Here is a 25,953-nt window from a genome sequence, read left to right on the forward strand (position 1 = left end):
GAAAAAAAAAAACCCGAGGGAAAAAATCCTCAAAATGAAAGAATCAATAACCCAAATTAAAAATTTATAGGAAAGCATCCAGCAGATTAGACCATTTGTAAGAGAGATTCTGGCAATGAACACAAAATATATAGTCTTGATAATAAAGTTGACCATGGAGAAAAGACACTAAAAGATGATGAACAGAACGTCCAAGATACAAAGTAACGTGAAAAGACCAAACTTAAGGTTTATCTGGATAGATGAAGGCTTGGCAATACAAACCAAAGGAATACACAATCTTTTTAATGGAATAATATCTGAAACACTTCCAAACCTTAAGAATGAAATGGAAAATCAAATACAGAAGGCATACAGGACCCCAAATATACAAAATTACAACAGACTCATTTATTTAAAAATGCCCAACATAGAGAATAAGAATAGAATTTAAAGGTTGCCAGAGAAAAATAACAGGGCATATTTAGAGGGAAACTAATCCAGGTCTCAGCTGATTTTTCAACCCAGATCCTTAAAACTAGGAGATCTTGGAATAATATATACCAAGCTCTAAAAGAAAAATAGATGGCATCCAACAATACTATACCCAGCAAAATTAAGCTTCAGAACTGACAATGAAATAAAAGCTTTCCATGATAAACAAAAGTTAAAAGAATTCACAACAAGAAAGCCTACACTACAAAATATACTCAATAAAATATTTCATGAAGAAGAAATAAAAAATAAAAGTGAAAATCAGCAAAGGGAGGAACTACACTAGAAAAATAGTCAATCAAAGGAGAAACTAACTCAAATTGAAATCCAGAAAAAATTGAAAATCATAAATAAATCAAAATGACAGGGAATAAAATCATTTCTCAATAATAATATTGAGTATAAATATCCCAAGCTCATCAGTCAAAAGAAATATACTAGAAGACTGGAATTAAAAAATAAGACCCAACAATATGCTATCTCCAAAAGACTCACCTCATAGGCAAAGATATCCACAGACTAATGGTAAAAAAGTGTATCTTATAAACAAGTAGGGAATCCTATCATTATATCAGATAAAGTGGATTTCAACCCCAAGTTAATCAGGAGGTATGAAGAAGGCCATTTCATATTACATAAGGGATCTATACATCAACAAGATATAACACTCAAATATTTATGCCTTAAACAATGGAGCACCTACATACATTAAACAAACCCTTCTCAATTTCAAGAAATAGATCACAACACAATAATAATGGGTGACTTTAACCTACCTCTCTCACAAACTTGATAGACCTTCTAAACAAAACTAAATAAAGAAGATATAGAACTAAAAATACAATTAATAATTTAGACCTAATAGACATATATAGAATATTCCATCCATCAATGACTGAATACTCTTTCTTCTCAGCAGTACATGGATCCTTATCTGAAATATATCATATCTTGGGCCACAAAACAACTCTTAGAAATACAAAAAAAAAAAAAAAAAAAGAGATAATGCCTTGCATTTTATCAGAGCATAAAGAAATGAAATTAGAAATCAATGATGAAGTGAGAAATAGAAACTACTCTAATACTCTACTAATAATACAATATTAAATGACCAATCAATAGCTGAAGAAATCAGGGATAAAATTAAAAACAAAATTCTTCAAGGTAAATGAGAATAATAACACAAATTATAAAAATCTCTGGGACACAATGAAGGTTATTCCAAAAGGAAAGTTCACTGCACTGAGCATATTCTTTAAAAGAATGAAAAGTTATCAAATAAACAACCTAACTTCATATCTCAAAGCCCTAGAAAAAGAAGAACAAATCTACACCAAAAGCAGGAGAATACAGGAAATAATTAAAATCAGAGCTGAAATTAACAAAATTGAAACAAAAATTTAAAAAAATTGACAAGAGAATGCCGCAGTCTGGCTGGGCCCAAAATCACGAGCCACTCAAGCAGGAACAAACTTTATTTCTGAAACTCCCGCCAATACCACGCACACTCCCAGGAAATATGCCGAACCACACATGCTGCATTCTCCCGGGTCACACTACACCAACAGGAAAATCCCTCCTCCGGAAATCCCTCCTACCGCATTTCCCCAACCAATGGGAACTCTCCGGGAGTCCTGCTAGAGCTCCAAAGTAGCAGGCCGAGGCGGACGGCAGGGGTCTGATATCCAATTGAATTCAGATCTTAACATAATCATATCATCTCAGAGGCTTGCTGGCGTCACCTTTCAACCAAAAATGCCATGCGTCATTCCTACTTGGCTATGGCTCTCAGCAAGAGAAAAAGTTGGTTCTTTGAAAAAAATAAGTTAAATTGATGAACGCTTAGCCAAGCTAATGAATAAAAAGAGATAGAAAACTCAAATTACTAAAATTTGTGATGAAAAAGAAAATACCACCACAAACACTACTGAAATACAGACTATAATCAGAAACTACTTTGAAAATTTATACTCCAATAAAATAGAAAATCATGAAGACATTGACAAATTCCTAGAGATATTTGACCTATCCAAATTGAATCAGGAAGGTATAGAATTTAAACAGATCAATTTCAAGCAAAGAAATTGAAGATGCCAACAAAATTCTACCAACAAAGAAAAGCCCAAGACCAGGTAGCTTATCAGCTGAGTCTACCAGAACTTCAAAGAAGAACTAATATCAATCCTCCTCAAATTATTCCATGAATTAGAAAGGGAGGAAACCCTTTTAAACTCATTCTATGAAGCTAGTATTGATACCAAAACTAGAAAGGTTAGGAGTCTTATTGAGGAAGTTGGTTCCTAAGCTGACATGATAGAGACTTGGGACTATTTTTTCTTCTAGTAGTCACAGGATTGCTGGTCTAATGCCTAGGTCCTTGATCCACTTTGAGTTGATTTTTGTGCAGGGTGAGAGATAGGGGCTCAATTTCATTCTACTACATGTGGATTTCCAGTTTTCCCAACACCATTTGTTGAAGAGGCTATTTTTCTCTAATGCATGTTTATGACATACATTCATTGAAGAAACCTTCAATGAATATCCCTGATAAACTAGATGCAAAAAATTCTTAATAAAATCCTGGCAAATCACATAAAAACATATCAAAAATGTACTGCACCATGATCAAGTGGGGTTCATTCAGGGATGCAATGTTGGTTCAACATAGGAAATTAATAAATGTAATTTATCACATCAAAGACTTAAAGATGAGAATCACATGATATCTCCATATATGTAGAAAAAGCATTTGACAAAATTCAGCATCCTTTTAAGCTCAAAACAGTAAAAAAACTAGGGATAGTAGGAACAGTCTTTAACATTGTAAAAGCTATAAATTCTAAACCCAAGGCCAACATTAGTATAAATAGAGAAGAATTGAAAGCATTTACTCTAAAAACTGGAACAAGACAGGTGTGCCCTCTTTCACCATTCCTATTCAACATAGTCCTTGAAACCCTAGCTAGAGCAATTGACAAAAGAAAAAATTAAATGGTTATGAACAGGAAAAGAAGAACTCAAACTATACCTATTTGCTGATGACATGATTCTATATTTATGAAACCCAAAAAACTCCATCAGAAAGCTTCTAGAACTCATAAATGAACTTAACAAAGTAGCAGGATATAAAGTTAGCACCCATTAATCAACTGTGTTCCTATACACCAATGATGAATCAGCCTCAAAAACAAACAAACAAAAAAAAAACAAAAAAAAAATTGGGAATCAATGTAACAAAAGAGATGAAAGACCACTACAATGAAAACTACAGAACACTAATGAAAAATTGAAGAAGACCTCAAAAAATGGAAAGATCTCCCATGTTCTCGGATAGGCAGAATTAATATTGTCAAAATAATCATACTACCAAAAGTGCTACAATGATTTAACGCAATTCCTATTAAAATTCCAGTCAGTGATGTTCTTCATAGAGATAGAAAAGGCATTCATGAAATTCATTTGGAAAAATAAGGTGCCCAGAAGAGCCAAAGTAATCCTTAGCAAGAAAAGTAAAGCAGGAGAAATCACAATACCAGACCTTAAATTATAATACAGAACTATAGTAACAAAAATGGCATGGTGTTGGCACAAAACCAGACATGAATACCAATGGAAGAGAATAGAAGACACAGAGCAAACCCACATAAATACAGTTACCTCATCCTAGACAAAGGTGCCATAAACATGCATTAGAGAAAAAATAGCCTCTTCAACAAATGATGCTGGGAAAACTGGAAATCCACATGTAGTAGAATGAAATTGAGCCCCTATCTCTCACCCTGCACAAAAATTAACTCAAAGTGGATCAAGGACCTAGGCATTAGTCCAGCAATCCTGTGACTACTAGAAGAAAAAGTAGGCCCAAGTCTCTATCAAGTCAGCTTAGGAACCAACTTCCTCAATAAGACTCCCAAAGTACAAAAATTAAAAATCAATAATCAATAAATCGAATGGTTTCAAACTAAAAAGCTTCTTCACAACAAAAGAAACAACCAAGAACATGAAGAGAGAGCCTACAAAATGGCAGAAAATCTTTGCCAATAGAAGGGGAGAAAATCTATTCCACCTTCACCTCAGATAGAGCATTAATCTCCAGGTTATACAAATCGCAAAAAATTTAACACCAAAACAAACAAACAAATAACCCAATCAATAAATGGGCAAAGGAACTGAACAGGCATATCCCATAAGAAGAAATACAATCAGTCAACAAATATATGAAAAAAAATGTTTCATTTCTCTAGCAATAAGAGAGATGCAAATTAAAATCACACAGAGTTCCATTTCATGCCAATCAGAATGGCAATTATCATGAATACAAGTAAAAATAAATGTTGGCAAGGATTTGGGAAAAATGTTCAGTCACACATTGCTGGTGGGACTGCAAATTGATGCAACCATTCTGGAAAACAGCATGGAGATTCCTCAGAAACTTGGAATGGAATCACCATTTGACCAAGTTATCCCACTGCTTGGCATATACCCAAAGGACTTAAAACCAGTATACTACAGTGACGTGGCATATCAATGTTTATAACAACTCTATTCACAATAGCCAAGCTATGGAACCAACTGAAGTGCCCTTCAACAGATGAATGGATAAAGAAAATGTGGTATATGTACACGATGGAATATTACTCAGCCTACAAAAGAATGAAATTTTGGCATTTTCCAGTAAATGGATGGCACTGGAGAATATTGTGCTAAGGGAAATAAGCCAGTCCCCCCTAAACCAAAGACAGAATGTTCTCTCTGATATGTGGGTACTAACACAAAACAAGGGAGGGTGGGGAAAGGAATAATAGAAATTCATTGAATTAGACAAAGAGGAATGAAGGGAAGGGAGGGGGATTGGGAATAGGAAAGACAGTAGAATGAATCGGACATAATGTTCTTATGCTCATATATATTCATATATGAATACACCACCAGTGAAACTCCATGTCATGTACAACCACAAAAATAGTATCCTAATTAGAATAAATCATACACCATGTATGTATAATATGTCCAAATATACTCTACTGTCATGTATATCTGAAAAGAACAACAACATTAACATGCTCTTAAATAAGATGTTCAGATGAGAAATGAGACTGTTCCTGAACAGTCAGGAAATAATACCACATGGTATATACCCTAATGCTGAATTAATGGTATAGAAATTAAGTCCTATATTAATCACCTAAAAATAATAAATATAAGAATATTTTGCCTGTAACATTTCAGAATTGAAAAAAAAAAAAAGAACAACAACAACAACAAGAACTAATAGTAACTCTTAGGAACTAGGGCATTGAATGATAGGTCTCCCAGGTGGGTAGTTTCTTCTCAAGGATGGAGTGGATTACAGAGGTTGAGTAACTTTCTTTTCTTTTTTGGAGTAATTTTCTTTGTGGTAAAGTGATCTGCTGCATGTGGGGGTGGGGGTGGAGAGTGCTGGGGATCAAATCTAAGGGCCTTGCACATACTGAACAAGTCCTGTACAACTGAGCCACATCCCCAGGCCTGGTGGTCTGTTTTTAAGGGTATCTTTCTTACTTGCAGCTCCCTTCTTATATGTTTCTGCCCAGAGAGGTCAGAAAAGAACTCATCTTTCTGTGCCCTGTTGATATCAAGGTTGTGATCAGTAACATTGTTACTGATCAGCTTTCCAAAAATTGTTTTCAAACCTTGCTAATGCCCAGTGCTCTCTACCCTCAGTTTAAGGAATATGAATTTAAAAATAATACTAATGTTTATTCTCTTGTTCATGCATATACATGATTCCATTTTTAAGTTAATGTTTCATACAAATGATTAAAGAAATATATCTCTGTTCATTTGTGCTCCTTTAACAGAACACCACAGATTGGGGAATTTGTCAAGAACAGAAACTTACTGGCTCACTGCTCTGGAGTCTGGGAAGTCCAAAATCAAGGTGTTGGTGAGTTTGGAAATTCTGATTCCCAAGTGGTGCCCTTATTAGGTCCTTAGATGACTTAAGATAGAATGGCAAAGAGACAAAAGGCTTAAATTCACCCTTCTGTAATAGCACTAGTTCCACCCTTGAGGGCAGAGCCCTGAGGATCCAATCATTTCTCAAATGTCTCACTTTTTAATATAGTTACAATGACAATTAAATTCCAATATGAATTTTAGAGAGAACAGACATTCAAATGATAGCAAGAAACAGTCTGACAGGAATTAAAATGATTTTCTAGAACTGGCTTATTTGAACCTCTGCAGAATTTTTTGGTAGGAAGAAGAATGTATGTGAATGGTCTTCCCCAATATAATTATTGCTCACATTACAGGCAGAGCACAGCCCATATATTTCTTTTACAGCCTATAGCCCAATATCAGAGCCACTCATGCCCTCGGATGGCATCTAAAACTGGAAAACAAACAACAACAACAACAACAAAAACACCCCCCACTCCCACAAACACCACAACAAAACAAAACAACAATAACAAAAATTGGCTCACAGAGAAAAAGGTGCACTATATTTAGAGTGGCAATGTGAAGCCCTTGAGCTGCTGGGCAGAGCAGAAGTATGGCTGGTGCACAAAGCCAGGAAACCAGACTGGCTGGTCTGTCCCAGAGGAAGCTGGCATCTCATGCATTTAGAAGTTGCTTTTCTTTCCCAAACTGCTTTGTTCCCATGATTTTTCATTTTATTCCAGTCATGTTTTTATACTCATGAAATAACTGGCATTCATATGTAACATTTTGAAGAGTGAATTATTAGGGATACTCTGTATATAGAATAAACTTTTAAGTATAATCTCTATAAAAATTCTGTACCAGGAATAGCCTTCCTGCAGTCCCAAGCAACAATTGAAGTCCATAGATCTAAATATAATCACATGGGCAGAGAGTATAGCTCAGTGGTAGAGCACTGGCCTAACATGCAACCCTCAGAATTAAAAAAAAATGTAAGAAAATGAACAAAATATATACTTACACATTTGTCATCATAAATACTTTTTTGGTTGGTAAGTTTTCCTGTCATGTCATCATATTTACAATCTATGGCTTTAATGTCAGAATCTCAGTTCTTTAAAATTCTGTGGCTCCCCCTGCCCAGTATTTCTAGTTTATTTATAACTATGTAACAACAGTGTTTATAATCTAGGCCTGGCTCCAGCAAGGTTAATGAACCACTATTTCCTAGGTAGATGATGGTGATCCAAGCTGTGTCATTGGCAAGTTGTCATCTATTGAATTCAAGAGGTTCTGGACAAACAGTAGATATTTGAGTCCTTTGAAAATCATTAGCCAGCTTGTTCTGGTGCAGCGCTTACTGTGGACCTGCCAAGGTAGGCCGTACAGGGAAATATCAGAATACCCATCATGGTTTTTATTCTTGGGGAGCTTATTCTATGTAACTGGGCAGACAAGACTGATAATCATGAATCAAGTGCCAAACAATGTGTAGTTAATGTTAAAAGAGGGATCTGGGTCCCAGTGCCCTAATGCTTCACATGAGAAGTGTCTGAGGATGAAATTTATACACAAAGGAGATGAAGCTTAGGCTGGGCCCTCAGTCATACTAAACAAGTGCTTTGCCAGCAATCTATTCCCCAGTCCTTTTTATTCTGAAACAGTGACTTGCTAAATTTTCCAGGCTGGCCTTCAATTTGCAGTCCTCCTGTCTCAGCCTCCTGAGTACCTGGGATTACAGGCATGTCCATCAAACACAGCATTCCATTACTTTCTGACACTATAGATCTTCCTTCTGAGACTATATGAATATAATTCTTCTTATATAGTCCCTACCCAAGTCCTAGAATTTGTTGATTATTTAATTTATCATCGTCGTCATCATAATCATCATCATCATCATTATCAGTGCTGAAGATTGAAAGCAATGTCTTGCTCAGCCCAAGCAATTGCCCTACTGCTGAACCTTGGATGATGATCATAATAAAGATCAAATTTTAAAATGAATTGAGTATTGTCCAGGCACAGAGGTGCGTGCTGTAATCCCAGCTATTAAGAAGGCCAACACAGGGGAATGGCAGGTTTAAGGCCAGATTTAGCAATTGAACAAGACCCTGTCTCAAAATAAATAAATGCAAATGAGCTATGGATGTAGTTCAGTGATAGAGCACCACTGGGTTCAATTCTTAGTGCCACATAAAAGGGAAAAAAAGTACTGTGTGTCTGTTGTGTGTAAGAACTTGTATTAGGAATATCATTCTTTAAAAACAATTGAACATGAAGAGTTGATCCTTTTGATTTGCTTGATTTTGTGGGGTTCTCTAAGTGAATGTCATTTATAGAGCCATTTCATAGAGCTCTTCAGGCCTTTGACAGGAAGAGCAGAAATACAATTTACTATGGCATCCTTTTCAGTTACATCTTGTATTTTAGCTGAAAAAATTATATATATATTTTTTCGCAGACTTATTTATTAAACTTAATATTTATCTTCAATGAAGGGAGGCAAAAATAACCAAGAGATTAAATTGCATGACAAGGACAATAACTGGCATTAACCATGAAAAACCTACAAAAATATGAACATATTTTAAAAATGAAAAAAAAAATTATGTAGTATTTGTTTACCCTTCAACTCCTGACCCTGAGTGAAGCTTGTTTTTGAGGGAGGAGTCAACGGTGCTGTAGGAGAGGATCCAGGGGTTGGGTCAAGTCAAAATGAATGGCATCTAGAAAGCCTTTTTGAGAAACTTCTAGCTAAGGAGGAAAGATGATGACATAATTAGCAAAAAGCTAGATCAGAACCAGAAAGATTCCTCCAGGTGTGAGTTCAAATTCAATTTCCACAAGCTTCCTTGTAATTTCTGACAGTTCTTCTTATGCTCTGACTCTTTCAGAAGCTTTGAACTCAGGTAATAAAGACTAGGACTCACTGAAGGTCCAGATGATCATTAGCCTTTTTTAAAATTAACAATAAAGTAATTCCAAATTAAGATATGTGCATTTTTTTCCAGACTCAATGCCATTGTGCAGTTATCAGAGTACAGTATAGTGTAAACCTAAGTTTGATTTGCACTGGGAAACTCAAATATCATGTGATTGAACTTATTGCTTTATTTGTTTTATGCAGTGATTTGGAACCAAACATGCACTAGTACAGAGATATGCCCGTATTTTACTTTTGCAAACTTTATAAAAACTTAGACTTGTTAATACATTATTAAGTCCCCACCAAATACTTCAGAAGAGGCCAGTGCAAGTGAGGAACCCTACATTTGAAGCTTTATTAGTTTCATGGTAGATCCACTTCAGGATGATTGTTGTAGGAACAAATTTGAAATTCTTAGTAAGGCCTAGTGAGAATATTTGGAAAAAAATTACTGACAATCATCTTTAGGAGGTGAGTACTTAGAAACAATAGGTGTCAGCTGTAGGTTTAAGTTCAACAAGAAAAGTCACTAATTTCTGTTTTTCAGTGTTTGGCTCTAGATCTTTTTCCCCTCTCAGCCTATAGACATCCTCCCTGCAACCTCATCTACTCTGAATGTCTCAATTGCCACACGTATGTAGATGATACCCAAATCTAAATCTCTAGCTCAGTACCTCTCCTGAACTTTTGAATTGTATATCCCACCATCCTGGGATACGCCTACCTCAAGTAGAAACTCTCTTCCTTTTCAAATGACCTTACCTCCTGTGATCTGACCAAACCCTGGAGACTGAGGACCACAGTGCAGGCCCAGGATGTATGTGTACTGGATGTTTGATATTGTGTTACAATATCATAATCACATCAGTTACTAAATCTTGTTGGAGTTCATGCTGAATATTTCTAATACAACACTCTCTAGTGGTATCACATCCATCCAGGCCACTCTGTTCTCTCATGTGGATAATTGCAATACTCTTATCTCTGTCTTCATCTCACCCCTTCTTCCAATTCCTTGTTCACACTGTGGCCAAGAGATTCAATTGTGTGGCCTGAATGAGCTCTTTGGTAATGGAGCCCTGATCTAGAGCACTCGGCTGATCACTCTTCAAAGCCTTCCCATTGTCCTGGGAATGAAGTTCTAAGTCTTCTACCCCTCTCTCATGGATCTGCACCAGGCTCAGTCCCACCTCTAGTCTTATTTCTTGGCTCTTTTCTGAAATAACCCCTGTTCCAAACACTCTGAGTATCTTTAAGTTACTCAAATTGCCCCAGGCACTGGATTCCCAGAAATTTTCACCCCTCAAATTTGATCAGACACCAGGTATAGTGACTCTGTCTCCTGAGTACTTTTCTTTCATTTCCATACTGTTGCCACTCTGGCTTTCACCATGTCTCTCTCTGTGATAACCTCCTCAGTGACCTCTTCTTGATCCCAGCTCCTTTCAATTCTTTTTCTACCCTGCCAGCAGAATGACATTGCAGCAACAAAGTTTTATCCTATTTTTTTTCCTTAACACAATGATGACATGTATGGACTTTTTGGACAGAAATAAATGCCTTTGCTGGTACGGTTCTTCCTGCCCCACTAGATCTATAGTTTCATTTTTTACCACTCCTTCATATAACCCATTTGCCAAACTGACCTCACACAGTTCTCTAAACAACATGTATCTTTTTCTACCTCTTTTCTTCATGGAGCATCTTCGGTGGCCAGGCTTACGTTATTCCCCCATTCATCTATCATCAGTCAGCTCAACGTCATTTTCACCCAGTTTCATTCAGACAACTACTTTTTGTCCTCCTGATATTGTCTATGTCACACATTCAATTTTCCAGGTGGACCACACACTTCTAGGGTTGTTTATACATTTTTAGATTTTCTACAATAGTCACTGATTATTTTTATATTCTAATAAAATAAAAGGATTGTGAGGAGTCACCTATTGAAGGAGGCAGTGGTATATAGGTACATAAAAGCAAGGTGTAGAGGGATAAATTGGGCCACAAGATGGATGGTTTTGTATCTGTTTCAAACATCTGAGGGGCTTTCATGGAGAAGGGCCGAGATGGCCATATGATGGAAATCACATGGAAGGAGATTTCCTTTGCTGTAGGAAAGCTGAACAGAGTTGTTTGAAGAATAAATGGGCTGCTGGATCAGGACAAAATAAATGAATTAGGGGCTGGAATTGTGGCTCAGCAGTAGAGTGCTCATCTTGAATGCATGAGGTATTGGTTTCAATCCTCAGCACCATATAAATTTAAAATAAAGATATTGTGTCCAACTAGAACTAAAAAATAAACATTTTTTTTTAAAAGAAATAAATGAATCACCTCTGTGTCTGTTTAGAGACAGGACCATTCTCCCAACTAGAATAGAATTTTTGTTGAAAGGTAGACATCAACTTGGCCTGACCAGGGCAGATGGCCTGTGAGGTCCCAGTATTCTTTGCTTTTCACCACTCTTTTCTGGGATAAAGTAAGGGATTCTCTGCACTTATCCCCTAAAACAGATTGACATAATATTATTCAGAGTATTCCAGTATAGCTAGAAGAGCATAACCTTAGAATTAAGGCTTAGGCTTATCTTTTTATCTTTTGTCAGGAGTGTTTGATAGAACCCTTTTCCTTCTTCATGTTATTTTTTTCCTTATCTGTTTTCTTATCAGGATTCCATTTCTGGTACAATACATAGAACACTGTAGTAGTAAATGAATTATTTTTCTGTTTCCTATGACACTTGTATCACTGTATCCTGTGTTAAATTCCGTGTTATTTTGGATGATCTACCCATTTAGAATGTGAGGTAAGTCTTAACTTTTGTATAAACTCTGCAGCCTTATATCTACCTTTAGCAAGGATTTCATAGTGATTATTAAACTGAGTTAGATTGAGACAACAGACTATACTAATCCACTTTACAATCAATAATCCACCAGAGGAATTAAGATAGATAAAACAAACGGAAAACCATGAACATGGAACCATAGTCTACTCTGACTTACATTAAAGTTGTTTCTAAAATGTGACAAGTACTGGCAAGTTACAGGGTGGGAAGATGGATAGTGCTACAGGGAATTTGGAACAACATCACGGGGTATTCTCCTATATCCTGAGTTAGCCTCAAGTGGTCCTCAGAAAAATATGACAGGCAGCCTTTCTGGGATGTAGGAAATATAGCAAACCCTAAGAATTCAGCCCATTATTAATGTGGCCAGGAATGGCACACAGTATGAATAAGTAAATACCAGAATTCACAAAGCAAGAATGCCTGTCTCTTTTATAGGTACCTTATAATGGAATTGTCTGACAAAGGGAAAGAAAGAAGCAACCAGATTTCTTTTTTTTAATTTTAATATTTGTTTTTTAGTTACAATTGGCACAATACCTTTATTTCACTTATTTATTTTTATGTGATGCTGAGGATCGAACCAAAGTCTTGCACATGCGAAGTGAGCGCTGTACTGCTGAGCCACAACCCCAGCCCAGCAACCAGATTTCTTAAAAGTAGTGGGAGAGGGGTTGGTTGCTCTTGACTTATAGGATTTTTTTCCCCTCTGTGGGTAGCAAAACTGCTCATCTGTCCCTTGGGCTTTATGACAAGTATCCCAGAGTATCTATTTGAGATCTATTGATCTGTATATCATCCAACTTCTCCAAGAAAAACTATATCCTGTTTGAAGTAAAAAAGAAAAAATAAAGTGCTCATCTTTTTAGAGGTAGAAAGAGGTCAGAGGGAGAGAATAGTGGAAATAGGCTAAAGGAAATGTGTTTGGATAGGGAGTGAGATATCTTGCAGCTTAGGAGCAAAATGGCCAATTGGCAAAGGAAGATTTTCCTCAAAAATCAAATGGAAACCCTTGACTAATCTGCATCCAGCCCTGTTGGCTGGCCTTCTGCAGCAGCTGAGGTGGGAGATGGTGACAATTCTATGCAGGTCCTGGGTGGAGGAAAGGCATTCCCGTGGTGTGTCATATCTGCATTAAATAACCACAAAATTTTCCTGTGCAACATCATTTAAATCACTTTGGATCATTCTAAGCTCAACCATATAAAATGTTAAAGAACAAGACCAAAGGGAATAGTGTAAAACTTCATCCAACCATTTTTCAAAAGGATTTATTCTTCACTTTTTTAAAATACTTTTTTAGTTGTAGTTGGACACAATATCTTTATTTTATTTTTATGTGGTGCTGAAGATTGAACACAGGGCATTGCCCATGCTAGGTGAGCGCTCTAGCTCTGAGTCACAACCCCAGCCCCTGTTCACTTTTGATTAGGGCTGACTGTGAACATCAAGATCCACATTCAAAATCTAAATAGGGACTTCTGTGAGGAATAATAATAAAGAGGAGACAAAGAGACAAGGTGCAGAGGAAGGAAAGATGGCAGAGTGGGTCCTTGTCCAAGCGGCCACATTTATTTATACCAATAGTTTACATTAGGTCATAGAACCATATTATTGTTTAGAGTATCAGTAAGGTTGCTTATTGTGCAGTTACATTGTATAGTTACAAAATGTAATGTTAGGAGCTTTGTGTAGTTCTCAAGAAAGTCCGTTGTCTGAAATTACTGTTAGGCAGATTCAGAGCACCTGAGCCTGGTGAAATATTGCAGTTATCAAACGAGTTCCTTTATTCCCAGGAGTTATGTGTCTAAGAATAAGGTGAAAGCTGATAAGACTCTAGTATTGAGGGCATTACCATAGCAACCAGGCATCCTATGTCTTTGCATAGAAACTTTTCCAGACACCAAGAATGCCACCACCATGAAATAATCAGGGACCCCAATTCCAAACACAGAACTCCTATAGATTTCTTCAGATTTTCATTGAAGAACTGATTTTCTTACCTTTTTTCCACCAAGTTCTACAGACTGGGCTATATCTCTCTGCTTCTGAGGCTGTCACCTAATATCAGGATTTATAGTTGCTGAAACTTGCTTCAATAATTCACAAAGAATAGAATCCATCTTGTGCTCTCCCTTTTCACAGTTGGTTCAGTGACACAAACAGATGAAAAAACATACTTTCTGCCAGTGAAATAAATAGACTGGACTCAGAGACACCCTAGGAGGAATAAGATTGAATGAGTTACCACTGCTACCTGTGCTCCCACCCGTGCACAACTAGATCAGATCAGAAGCAGAGCCTGCTGTGTGGTGTAGTCTGGGCTGTAGTATCCTGGGGCTGTAGGAAACCTGCCTTCTACAGGCTTTGTTTTTCATTTTAAGGACAAAATGCAATTTAGAATTTGTGTATTTACAATTTATAACATGTGACATTTGTTTGCTAATTATGGTAGCAACTTGTTGCACATTATGTATACAATGCTGCAGAAGAAGGTGTCCTTTATTTCCCAGTAGCATCTGACAATAGGGCACGAGTAAAGCTTGCAAATCTTGGTATCCAGAAGAAATGGCCTCCTGAGGCCAAGCTGTGGCTTTGGGTTTCTTTAATAGTATGTATGGGAAGTTCTGTGTCAGACTCCTATCCCCAGTTTCACCTCAGCCCAAGGAGGGGCCTGGAACCTGTTAGGCCTTACAGTGTCCTGACTCTGTTGATAGATTCCATTCATTAAAATTCAGCAGCAGAGGCAAATGCCTCCTTCCTGCAGCCAGCTCCTCTCCCTGAGCAAACACTCTCCCTCAAAGGCTGTGAAGACCACCATGTCCACAGCCAATTTCAACACTTGGTTCCTCCCTGAAACCAATAACTGGGCCCACACCATATGGTGAATATATGCATCTAGATAAAGAATGTAAATATTATCAAAATGACCATACTACCAAGAGCCCTATACAGATTTAATGCAATTCTGATCAAAATCCAATGGCATTCGTCATAGAGATAGCAAAAGCAATCATGAAATTCATCTGGAAAAAATAAGAGACCCAGAATATCTAAAGCAACTCTTAACAGGAAGAGTGAAGCAGGTGGCATCACTATACCAGACCTGAAACTATACTACAGAGCAATAGTAACAAAAACAGCACCAAAACAGACTGGTAGACCAATGATACAGAATAGAGGGCACAGAGACTAACCCCCCCAAACAACAATTATCTGATATTAGACAAAGTGGCTAAAAACAGCATTGGAGAAAAGATAGCATCTTTAACTAATGGTGCTGGGAAAACTGGAAATCCATATGCAAAAAAAATGAGATGAAATCTCTATCTCTCACCATGCACAAAACTCAACTCAAAGTGGATCATGATCCAGGAATTAAACCAGAGATTCTGTCTAATAGAAGAAAAAATAGTCCCTAATCTGCATCATGTGGGATTAGGCCCCAACTTCCTTAATAAAATTTCTATAGCACAAAAATTAAAACCAAGAATCAATAAATGGGATGGAATCAAACTAAAAAGTTTCCTCTCAGTAAAAGAAACAATCTATAAGATGAATAGACAGCCTACACCCTGGGAGCAAATTTTTACCCCCCACACATCAGATAGAGCTCTAATCTCTAACGTATATAAAGAACACAAAAAGCTAAACAGCAAAAAAACAAATAACCCAGTCAACAAATGGGCCAAGGACCTGAAGAGACGCTTCTCAGAAGAGGATATACTGTTAATCAACAAATATATGAAAAAATGTTCATCATCTATCGCAATTAGAGAAATGCAAATCAAAACTACTCTAAGATATCATCTCACTCCAGTCAGAATAGCAGCTATTATGAAGACAAACAACAAGTGTTGGCAAGGATGTGGGGGAAAAGGTACACTCACACATTGTTGGTGGGACTGCAAATTGGTGCAGTCAATTTGGAAAGCAGTATGGAGATTCCTTGGAAATCTGGAAATGGAACCATCATTTGACCCAGCTCTCTTTCTCCTTGATTTATACCCCAAAGACTTAAAATCAGCATACTACAGGGACAAAGCCACATCAATGTTTATAGCAGCACAATGCACAATAGCTAAACTGTGGAGCCAACCTAGATGCCCTTCAGTGGATAAATGGAGAAAAAAAAAGTGCATATACACACAATGGAATTTTACTCAGCAATAAAAGAGAATAAAATCATGGCATTTGCAGGTAAATGCATGGCATTGGAGAAGATAATGCTAAGTGAAGTTAGCCAATCTCCAAAAATCAACTGCCAAATATTTTCTCTGATATAAGGAGGCTGACTCATAGTGAGGTAGGGAGAGGGAGCATGAGAGGAATTGGTGAAGAAAGGCAGAAAGGTGAGAGGGTAAAGGAGGAGGAAGGGGATTAGCAAGGATGGTGGAATGTGATAGACATCATCATCCAAATTAAGTGTACAAAGACATGAATCGGTCATGTCAACACACTGTATATACAACCAGAAATATGTAAAATTGTGCTGTACACATGTAATGAGAATTGTAACGCATTCTGCTGTCATTTTTTTTTTTAAATCAAAGAAAAAAAAGTGCTCTCTCTGGCAACAACACTGTTTTAGCCCTTTCCTCACAAAGGTGAACTCTCTTGGTGTTTAGACTATCATGGCTCCAGAAGCAAGGGGTAGTATAGGACCCATGGCAGGAGCTGCAGGAGGCAGCTGGCTCCCCAGGGTTTTGCCACACACACATACATCCAAGTCTCCAACTGCATACTTTCCCCACACCATGGCCCAAACATTAATCCTCCAGTGGTGGGAAAACTAATGTCCAAGACTGTTTCCTTTCCTTCCTTCCTTCCTTCCTTCCTTCCTTCCTTTCCTCTTTCCTTCTTTCCTATCTACTATTCTCTAGGTGGTATAGAAAAATAATCACTTTTATGAATCTGTGGCCTCTTTGGACCTTTATATTCTGCATTTCAATAACAAAAACAGACAGGAAGAAAGAAATACAGAATTGGGTGAGACAGACAGATCTTTGATTATTTTCCAACCAATGATCAGTTGTGTAATAATGAACATGTCTATATCTTCTATGAGCTTTCCTTTCCTATAAAAAGGTGCCAAGGACATGCACTGGAGAAGAGATAGCCTCTTCAACAAATGGTGCTAGGAAAACTGGAAATCCTTATGCAACAAAATGAAATGAACCCCCCTCTCTCAATAGGCCCTAATCTTTATCATGTGGAATTAGGCCCCAACTTCTTAATAAGACTCCTATAGCACAAGAAGTAAAATCATGTATCAATAAATGGGATGGACTCAAACTAAAATTTCTTCTCAGCAAAAAAAAAAAAAAAAAAAAAAAAAAAAAAAAACAATCTGTAAGATGAATAGACAGCCTACATCTTGGAAGCAAATCTTTACCCTTCAAACATCAGATAGAACAGTAATTTCTAGGGTATGTAAAGAAGTCAAAAAGCTAAACACCAAAAAAAAAAAAAACCCTAAAAACAAATAGGCCAAGGACCTGAAGAGACACTTCTCAGAAAATGATATACTATCAAATCAACAAATATATGAAAAAATGTTCATCATCTATCGCAATTAGAGAAATGCAAATCAAAACCACTCTATGACTTCATCTCACTCCAGTCAGAATGTCAACTATTATGCATACAAACAACAATAAGTGTTGTTGAGGATGTGGGGAAAAAGGTACACTAATATATTGCTGGCTGGACTGCAAATTGCTGCAGCGAATATGGAAAACAGTAGGGACATTTTTGAAAAATTGGGAATGAAGCCACCATTTGCCCCAGCTATCCCTCTCCTTGGTCTATACCCAAAGGACTTAAAATCAGCATACTACAGGGACACAGCCACATCAATGTTTATAGCAGCACAATTCACAACAGCTAAATTGTGGAAACAACCTAGATGTCCTTCAGTAGATGAATGGATAAAGAAAATGTGTATATATACACAACAGAATTTTATTCAGCCTTAAACAAGAATGAAATTATGGCATTTGCTAGTAAATAGATGAAGCTGGACAATATCATAGTAAGTGAAATAAGCCAATTCCAAGGAACCAAAAGCTGAATGTTTTCTGATATGTGGATGCTAACCCACAGTAAGGGAGTAGGGTAAGGAAGCACAGAGGAACTTTGGATTAGACAGAGGGGAGTGAGGTGAGGTAGGAAGGATAGTAGAATGAATCAGACATTATTATCATATGTGCTATATGATTACATGACTGGTGTAATTCTACATAATGTACAACCAGAAGAACGAGAAGTTATACTCCACTTATGTGTGATGTTCAAAATGCATTCTATTGTCATGTATAACTACTTAGAACAAATAAAAAAATAAAAAATAAATTTAAAAAATTCTTTATGTCAGAATCACAGCAAATAATCAGTTCCTAAAATAATCTAAATTATTTATTAATAAATAAATAAATAATTTAACTTATTTATTAAGTAATCTAAAATAATCTCTAAAATACATTTGTGATCTACTTCACAGTGTTACTGTGGCTCACTCTAAAGTCTCAATAAATACGAACTCTTAGAATTATGATTTTTTTTCCTTGTTTTTTTTGTTGTGCTGATGGTGGTTTGTGGTACTAATGATAGAACTGAAGAATGCTCTACTAGTAAGCTACATTCCCATCTCCATTTTCCTTTTTCCTTTTTTCTGGAACATGGACTCCTAGTGACTCAGCCTCCTAAGTATAATTTGTCTTTTTGAAGAATATTCTCTCTGTTTTTGAAGATGTTGTAGAAAGAACATACATGATAATGAAAATATCCTCAAAATTTATTTTCCCATGTAGAATATATTTAGTTTCAACTTAAAATATTCACTATCCTAAACCAAATTTTATTCTCAGTGTCATATTCTATTCACTATTCCATAAGGTCCAGGATGAGCAAGTAGGAATATGTTATGAAATGGCAGTAAGAGTTCCATGTTCCAGCATATGCTGAAGTGTACCTGTGTATGTCAATGTGATCTTTCAGATTAGTAGAATGAGTTTAATATGAGTGAGCAATACAATATGACTACTGTACAAAGCACTTCTCAACTTAGGCTGTATTATTATAAAGCGGCCTCCCCATTACAAAACAGAATGGGCCTCTTTTATAAGCAGCCAATCGGGCTATTCTTCAACTATCATTTGTTATTATTCATCTTCTATAGGATTATGTTTTGGCAGAATATATCCAAAGAGATGTGAGTAGGATGGTGAAAGTGCTTGAACTTAAGCCACATAAGTTATGAGAGAAGAACCAGGAATAATTAGCCAAGAGAAACAGTGCTTGATTTGGACATGGCTAAATATCTCCAGCTCTTTGAAACTCAAGCATAGCTACTTTGTCAAAAATATAATTAAATATATTATTTATGATGTTTCATAATCTATTTTTTTCTCTAACTCATTCAATGAGTTCATACTATTGGTTATTTGTATTTTTATAAGTTCTTTTTCCATATGTATATATACTTGACTTTCATATTTTATTTGTGTCAATCTAGTGCCTACCCTAATGAAGAGTGCTATATTTTAAATTCAGATTCAAAGAATGCATGAACTTTCAGAGTTTAGAGTTCTTGGACTTATTTCCCTAAATTGTGATGTGTGTATTAGAAATTACATAGTTTATACCATATAATACACATTTTCCTTAATAACCTGGGATAAATAAACCATATTCCTGTGGTTGGCTAATTATTATATTTTATTTAATGTTATTTCTTTTTATTCTGCAAGTTTGGAGGTGTGTCTCTCTCTCTCTCTCTCTCTCTCTCTCTCTCTCTCTGTGTGTGTGTGTGTGTGTATTCTCACTGTGTGGATAGATTTGAAAAAATATATATTTATGTAATTTTACTTTTATTTAATTGCTTTCTTTTGCTTTTGTTTATGATTTAGCCTTGTTTTGTTTTGACTTAGGTGGGATATAATTATATACAGGTTTGAACTGTTTTGATCTTACATTTGCTTGTTTGTTTCTATATTGGTTTTTGTCCTTAACCCTACTTCTTTAGTTTCTCTCCACCCCAATACCAAATTTTCATGGTCTCTCTCCTCTTTTGTATTTTAATTACTTTTAGTTATTTTCTTTTGTAATTCCTTCTTTATAGTCAACATCAGCTACCTATCTCCTGACTCTCTTTTGTTTACTTAACATATTTCAAACTTTTCTTGCCTTCCTACCCTATTTTCTCTATACTTAAGAAACTTTAATTTAACTGACTAATAGAATTAGATAGTTAATGTAATTCATACCCCATTCATGTTGTTGTGATTATTGATAGAATACACGACATAGTAGACACTTGCTGTTTAATTCTTGATTGAGTTCGTGATTTTTTATTTTTGGTATTGATGGTACTGATGCTCACCTCAACATTCCTATATAGGTGGCAATTATTGCTATAGATGTCAAAGTGGACAGCAGACACTGTACATCTGTTGCTAACAGTAGTGCTATTCCTGGCTCCCACTTGCTGTAAGAGGGGCTGGGAAGTGATCGGGACATTTCAAGATCATAGAGTCGAGATCTCACTCTGGAGCAATACTCACAATTCTGCCAAGTAAGTAACAGCAAATCTCACTCCACACATGATGATCTAGCCCCACCTGATCCTTCAGATTACTTCAAGGGCAGAGAATTGGGGAAACAAAACTCTCAAACCAAAAAACAAAAACCAAAAACAAAAACAAAAAAACAGGTCTCAAGGAGAAACAATCAGAGGAGCATCTCAGGTTGCACATTGGATAGCTATTCATAAAGCAAAAAAGATAACTATCCACAAGAGGACTTAAAGGAGGAAGGAGAATCCATCTAAACTGATGCACAAGTCCAACCAAGACCTCTGAAGACATGAGGAAATAGGCCAAGAAATCTCCTCCAAAATTCAGAATCTCCCAACAAAGGATACCACAGATATGGAAGAAGATGAAATTTCAAAGATTATAAAAATGATTATTAAAACGTTAAACTAAAAGAAGATCTAAGCAATGAATGAAGAAAGCTAATATTGGAGATAAAAGATCACTTCAATAAAGAAATAGAAGTATTGAAAAGAAACCAGTCAGAACTCATGAAAATGAAAGACACAAATCACACTTCACAATAGCTCAACTGTGGAACCAACCTAGATGCCCTTAAATGGATGAATGGATTTTTTAAAAAAATGTGACATATATACACAATGGGATATTACTCAGCAATAAAGGAGAATAAATCATGGCATTTGCAGGTAAATGGATGGAATTAGAGAAGATAATGCTAAGTGAAGTTAGCCAATCCCAAAAAAACCAAATGCCAAATGTTTCCTTTGATATTAGGAGGCTGATTCATAATGGGATGGGGAGAGGAAGCATATGAGGAATAAAGGAACTCTAGATTGGCTAGAGATGGTGGGAAAAGAAGAGAGAGGGCGTGGGATTATAAATAATGGTGGAATATGATGATCATTATTATACAAAGTGCATACATGACATTATTATACAAAGTACATGTATGTGCAAAAACTTTGTATAAAACCAGAGATGTGGAAAATTGTGCTCTATGTCTGTAATAAGAATTATAATACATTCTGCTGTCATATAATAAAAAACAAACAAACAAAAATTCCCCTGGAAACCATCACCAACAGATTAGATTTCATAGAAAACTTGAGTCCTTGAGGACAGAACTTCAACTTCAGGCTTCCAAGACAGGGTAAAGGCTCTCAGATGGGGGTGTTCTGGCGGCCAGCATGGAGGTGGCAGGACCAGCTGGAGCTGGGGGAGTCACTAACTATGAGGGAGAAGTCACCCAACCAGAGGGCTGAAAGTCCAGGGAGGGAGCAGAGGCCCCGCGGGGGTGACTGAGCCCCTGGTGGCAAGTCTCTAGTCAGAGTCCAGGACAGGCCTCTATCTTTAAGGCAGAGTGCAAGGTGACAGGAACCCTGCACTGCCCGGAATTCTGAATGCTTTGGTCATAATTGATCCCTGCAACGCTCCAGGACATTCAGCTGGAAGGTGGGTGGTCATAGAGCGGTTTTTAGAGCAGAGCTGAGGGCTCTCTGAAGCTCTAGCAATGTTTTCATGGTTTAGAGGTCTAGGCTTCGGCTTGGGCCAGTCCTTGGGTCAGGTGGGAGACAGCTTGGCTTCCCCCACTGGCCAAGTCTCCAACTGCATCATAGATAGGCCTGTGGAGGTCTCCAAAGCTGTGGAAGACAGTTCACTTCGTTGTCAAAGAAAAAAAATTGAAACCACAGAATCAAGGTTGAGATCAGAGAATACAAGACTTAAAAAATATTGTACTGATCTGGAAAAAAAGGATGAAGCATCACAGCTTCAGATAAACCTTCAATCTACAAGTTACCAAAATCAGCTGCAACAGAAAGAGGTAGACATCAGCCATCTTCAAGCAAGCCAGATGGCACTACAGGAGCAGGTGTTGAGCCTGCAGTCAGCTGCTCAATCAGTACCTTCAGGAGCGGGTGGTGTACCAGCAACCAGCGCACCTTGTTCATTTGGTTATGGATTCAGCCATCATTTGTCGCCTTTTTGTGATGATGCCAAGGACTTTAGTGACATAATTTCATCACAACAGGAAATAAACAGTTTGAAAAATGAAGTTTCAAGACTTGAATGTGAAGTTGGCCATTGGAGGCGTAACACACAGGCACAAGGAACAAATGATTCAGATCAAAGTGAAATCAGCAAACTACACCATACAATTAAGGTCCTGGAACAAAACCGAAATCAGGACATGGATCATCACCAACATGAAATGTCCGTTTTGCAGAATGCACATCAACAGAAACTGGCAGAGTTAAATCACCAGCATCAACAGGAGTCAAATGACTATGAAGGACGGATCCCAGAACTGGAAAAGCTGTTACACCAAGGTGACTCAGGAGTTACAGTCACTAATGAGTCTCAAGTCTGGGAGATGCAAAACACTATTCAGGTTCTACAAACTGAAAAACTAGAGTCCACAAGAAGAATCAAAGAACTTGAGGATACAATCAAAGTCATAAAGAAAAAATTATCTTCTGCAGAACACGACAGAGATGTGCTGAAGAGAGAAAAGGAGCGGCTCAGTGTGGAAAAGAGACAGATAATTGAAGAGTGTGAAACCCTGAAAGTGGAATGTAGTAAATTGCAGCCTTCTCTGATGGAGCAGAGTGATCCTGCTGCAGAAAAGGGAACAATTTCTCCGCAGAGTTCATCAGTGGGAGAAGTGTTCAGACTCCAGCAAGCCCTGTCTGATGCTGAAAGAATGAGACTGAGTAGTTTAAGACAGGATACCAGCCTTGCTGAAGACAATCTGAAACTTCAAATGCATGTCCAAGTTTTAGAAAAAGAGAAGTCATTATTGAGTCAAGAAAAGGAAGAACTTCAGATATCACTTTGCAAACTGAGCTGGGAATATGAAGTCATTAAAAGTGCGGCTTCAACAGACATGAATTTGAATGTACAAATACATGACTTAACACTGAACTTGGAGGCTAAGGAGCAAGAGCTGTATGAGAGTATTAACGAAAAGGAAATGCTGATAGCTCAGTTAGAATATCTGTACAGTGAACACCGGGAAACCACAAAGCACATGAATTGGATAATAGATGAGCTATCAAAACAGAAAAATGAAGGAGATGGTCTAATCAAGAAGTTGAAACAAGATCTGAATGATGAGAAAAAGAGAGTTCATCGACTTGAGGAGGATAAAATGGAGATAACTAAAGCGTTGCATGTACAGAAAGACAAGTTAACTGAGAGTGCACTGAGCCTCTGTGGTTTGCATTTAACCAAGCAGAAGCTTGAAGTTAAAGTCAAAGATTTAGTAGGTCAGCTACGTCGTTCACAAAAAAGTAGTTTAAACATCCAGCAGGAAAACCTGGAACTTAAGGAGTACATTAGCCAAAAGGAAGAGGAACTATGTAGAGTTCAGAACCAGTTAAGACATGCTGTTAATGAAGACTCTAATTTTAAGGATGACTTGCTTAAAGAAGGGGAAGTCGAAATTACAAACTTGAAGCAAAATCTTGCAGAAGTAGAACAGCTCAATGAAAATTTAAAGAAAGTTGCTTTTGATCTGAAAATGGAAAATGACAAGTTGATTTCAGCATATGAAGATGTAAGGCATCAGTTGGAAGAATCTATTGCTGGTAACAACCAAATTTCTCTAGAAAAAGACACTATTATGGAGACGCTGAAAAGAGAGAAAGAACAGATACAAGCAGAACTGTGTCAGGCCAAAAAGAGACTGTTGGAAGAGGCAAACAATTACAGGCAGACTATTCAGGAACTCTCAAATGTATGTAATTGGAATACCTCTGCCTTACAGCTGGAACAGGAGCATGAAGTGCAACTCAGTCAAGAGAAAGACTTTGAAATAGCAGGACTCAAAAAGAATATTGAGCAAATGGCTACTGATCTAAAAGAAACTAAGGAAATATTGGCATCTTGTTTAGAAGAACAGAAGCAATTGATGCAACTTGTAAATGAGAAAGAAGTTTTTATTGGCCAACTCAAACAAGAAAGTTCAGAACTGCAAAAGGATTTAGATAAGTGTTCTCAGGCCTTAAAACAAAATGAAACTTTAAGGCAGACCATAGAGGCAAAAGACCGAAGTCATAGCTCCACGAAAGAAGAAAACAGACATCTGCAAGAAGAATTGGAAAGACTTAGGGAACAGCGGAATCAAGTTGGAGCTGTGGCTGAGCCTCAAACCCTTGATAGTATCACAGAACTAGAATCTGAGGTATCTCAACTGAATGTCATCAAGAATCGTCTGGAAGAGGAAATTACACATCATCAAAAGGTCATTGAAGATCAAAACCAGAGTCAAAAGCAACTACTTCAGTCTCTACAGGAGCAGAAGGAGGAAACAGATAAATTCAAATACCAGTATGAGCAGATGAAGGCTGCACATACCCAATTGTTTTTTAAAAAAGACAAGGAAATTAAGAATTTGCAGAAAACCATCGAACAAATAAAAGCCCAGGGGCATGAAGAGACACAGGACATTCAAACAGAGAATGCTGATAGTTTTCCAGAAACAAAAGTGAAAAGCCTTAATATAGAAAATGGGAGCGAAAACCATGCCATATGTAAAGCCAACATGGAAAAATTTGTGAAAAGAATCAAAGGACGAATCCTTGAGATTCAACTTTGTAATTCAAAGAATGTATCTTTAACCAAACAGTTCAATCAGCTGTGTAAATATGAGGTTGAGAAACTCACTCAAATTATCCAGCAGAAAGACGTGGAGAGGGGAGCTCTTTGTGCTAGAATGTCTCCAGTTTCATACACCTAGGATGTCCTTGACCTCCAGCAGCAACTCCATACCGTTACTATGGAAAGAGAACAAGGATTATTTGGTAGTATACATTTAACTATTTCAATTGTTAAATTCAATTTTCTAGGTGTTAAATATAGCCATTTTGAATGGGAAGATTCAAAAGTGTCCCCAACATACCCTTGAGACCAGAGGAGCAAACTAGGCTTAATAGTTCTTTATCAGGACTTTTTGTTCAACATTGTCCAACTACTAAAACAAAATTACACTTGGAGGGCCCAGATATGAAATTTAGTGGTTCAATTCTAAGATTCTCTTTATCAAAATTCTTTAATCAAAACCGATCCATTTCACTATTTCAATTGGCTACAAAGTCACTTCAGGTTAAATTCAATTTTCTAGGTGTTAAATATGGCCATAAGGAAAATGATTTCTACACGTTAAATGTGAGTCAAACCAAAAGTCTTAATACATCAATCATTTCCAATGGAAA

General features: G+C 36.9%; 1 pseudogene; it reads left to right on the forward strand.

Annotated features, from left to right (window-relative positions):
- The first annotated feature begins 22,250 nt into the window (after positions 1-22,250).
- On the forward strand, positions 22,251-25,646 carry LOC143411439 (thyroid receptor-interacting protein 11 pseudogene; annotated as a pseudogene).
- The last annotated feature ends 307 nt before the right edge of the window (positions 25,647-25,953 follow it).

The sequence above is a fragment of the Callospermophilus lateralis genome, chromosome 12, assembly GCF_048772815.1.
Source record: "Callospermophilus lateralis isolate mCalLat2 chromosome 12, mCalLat2.hap1, whole genome shotgun sequence".
Lineage (NCBI taxonomy): Eukaryota > Metazoa > Chordata > Mammalia > Rodentia > Sciuridae > Callospermophilus > Callospermophilus lateralis.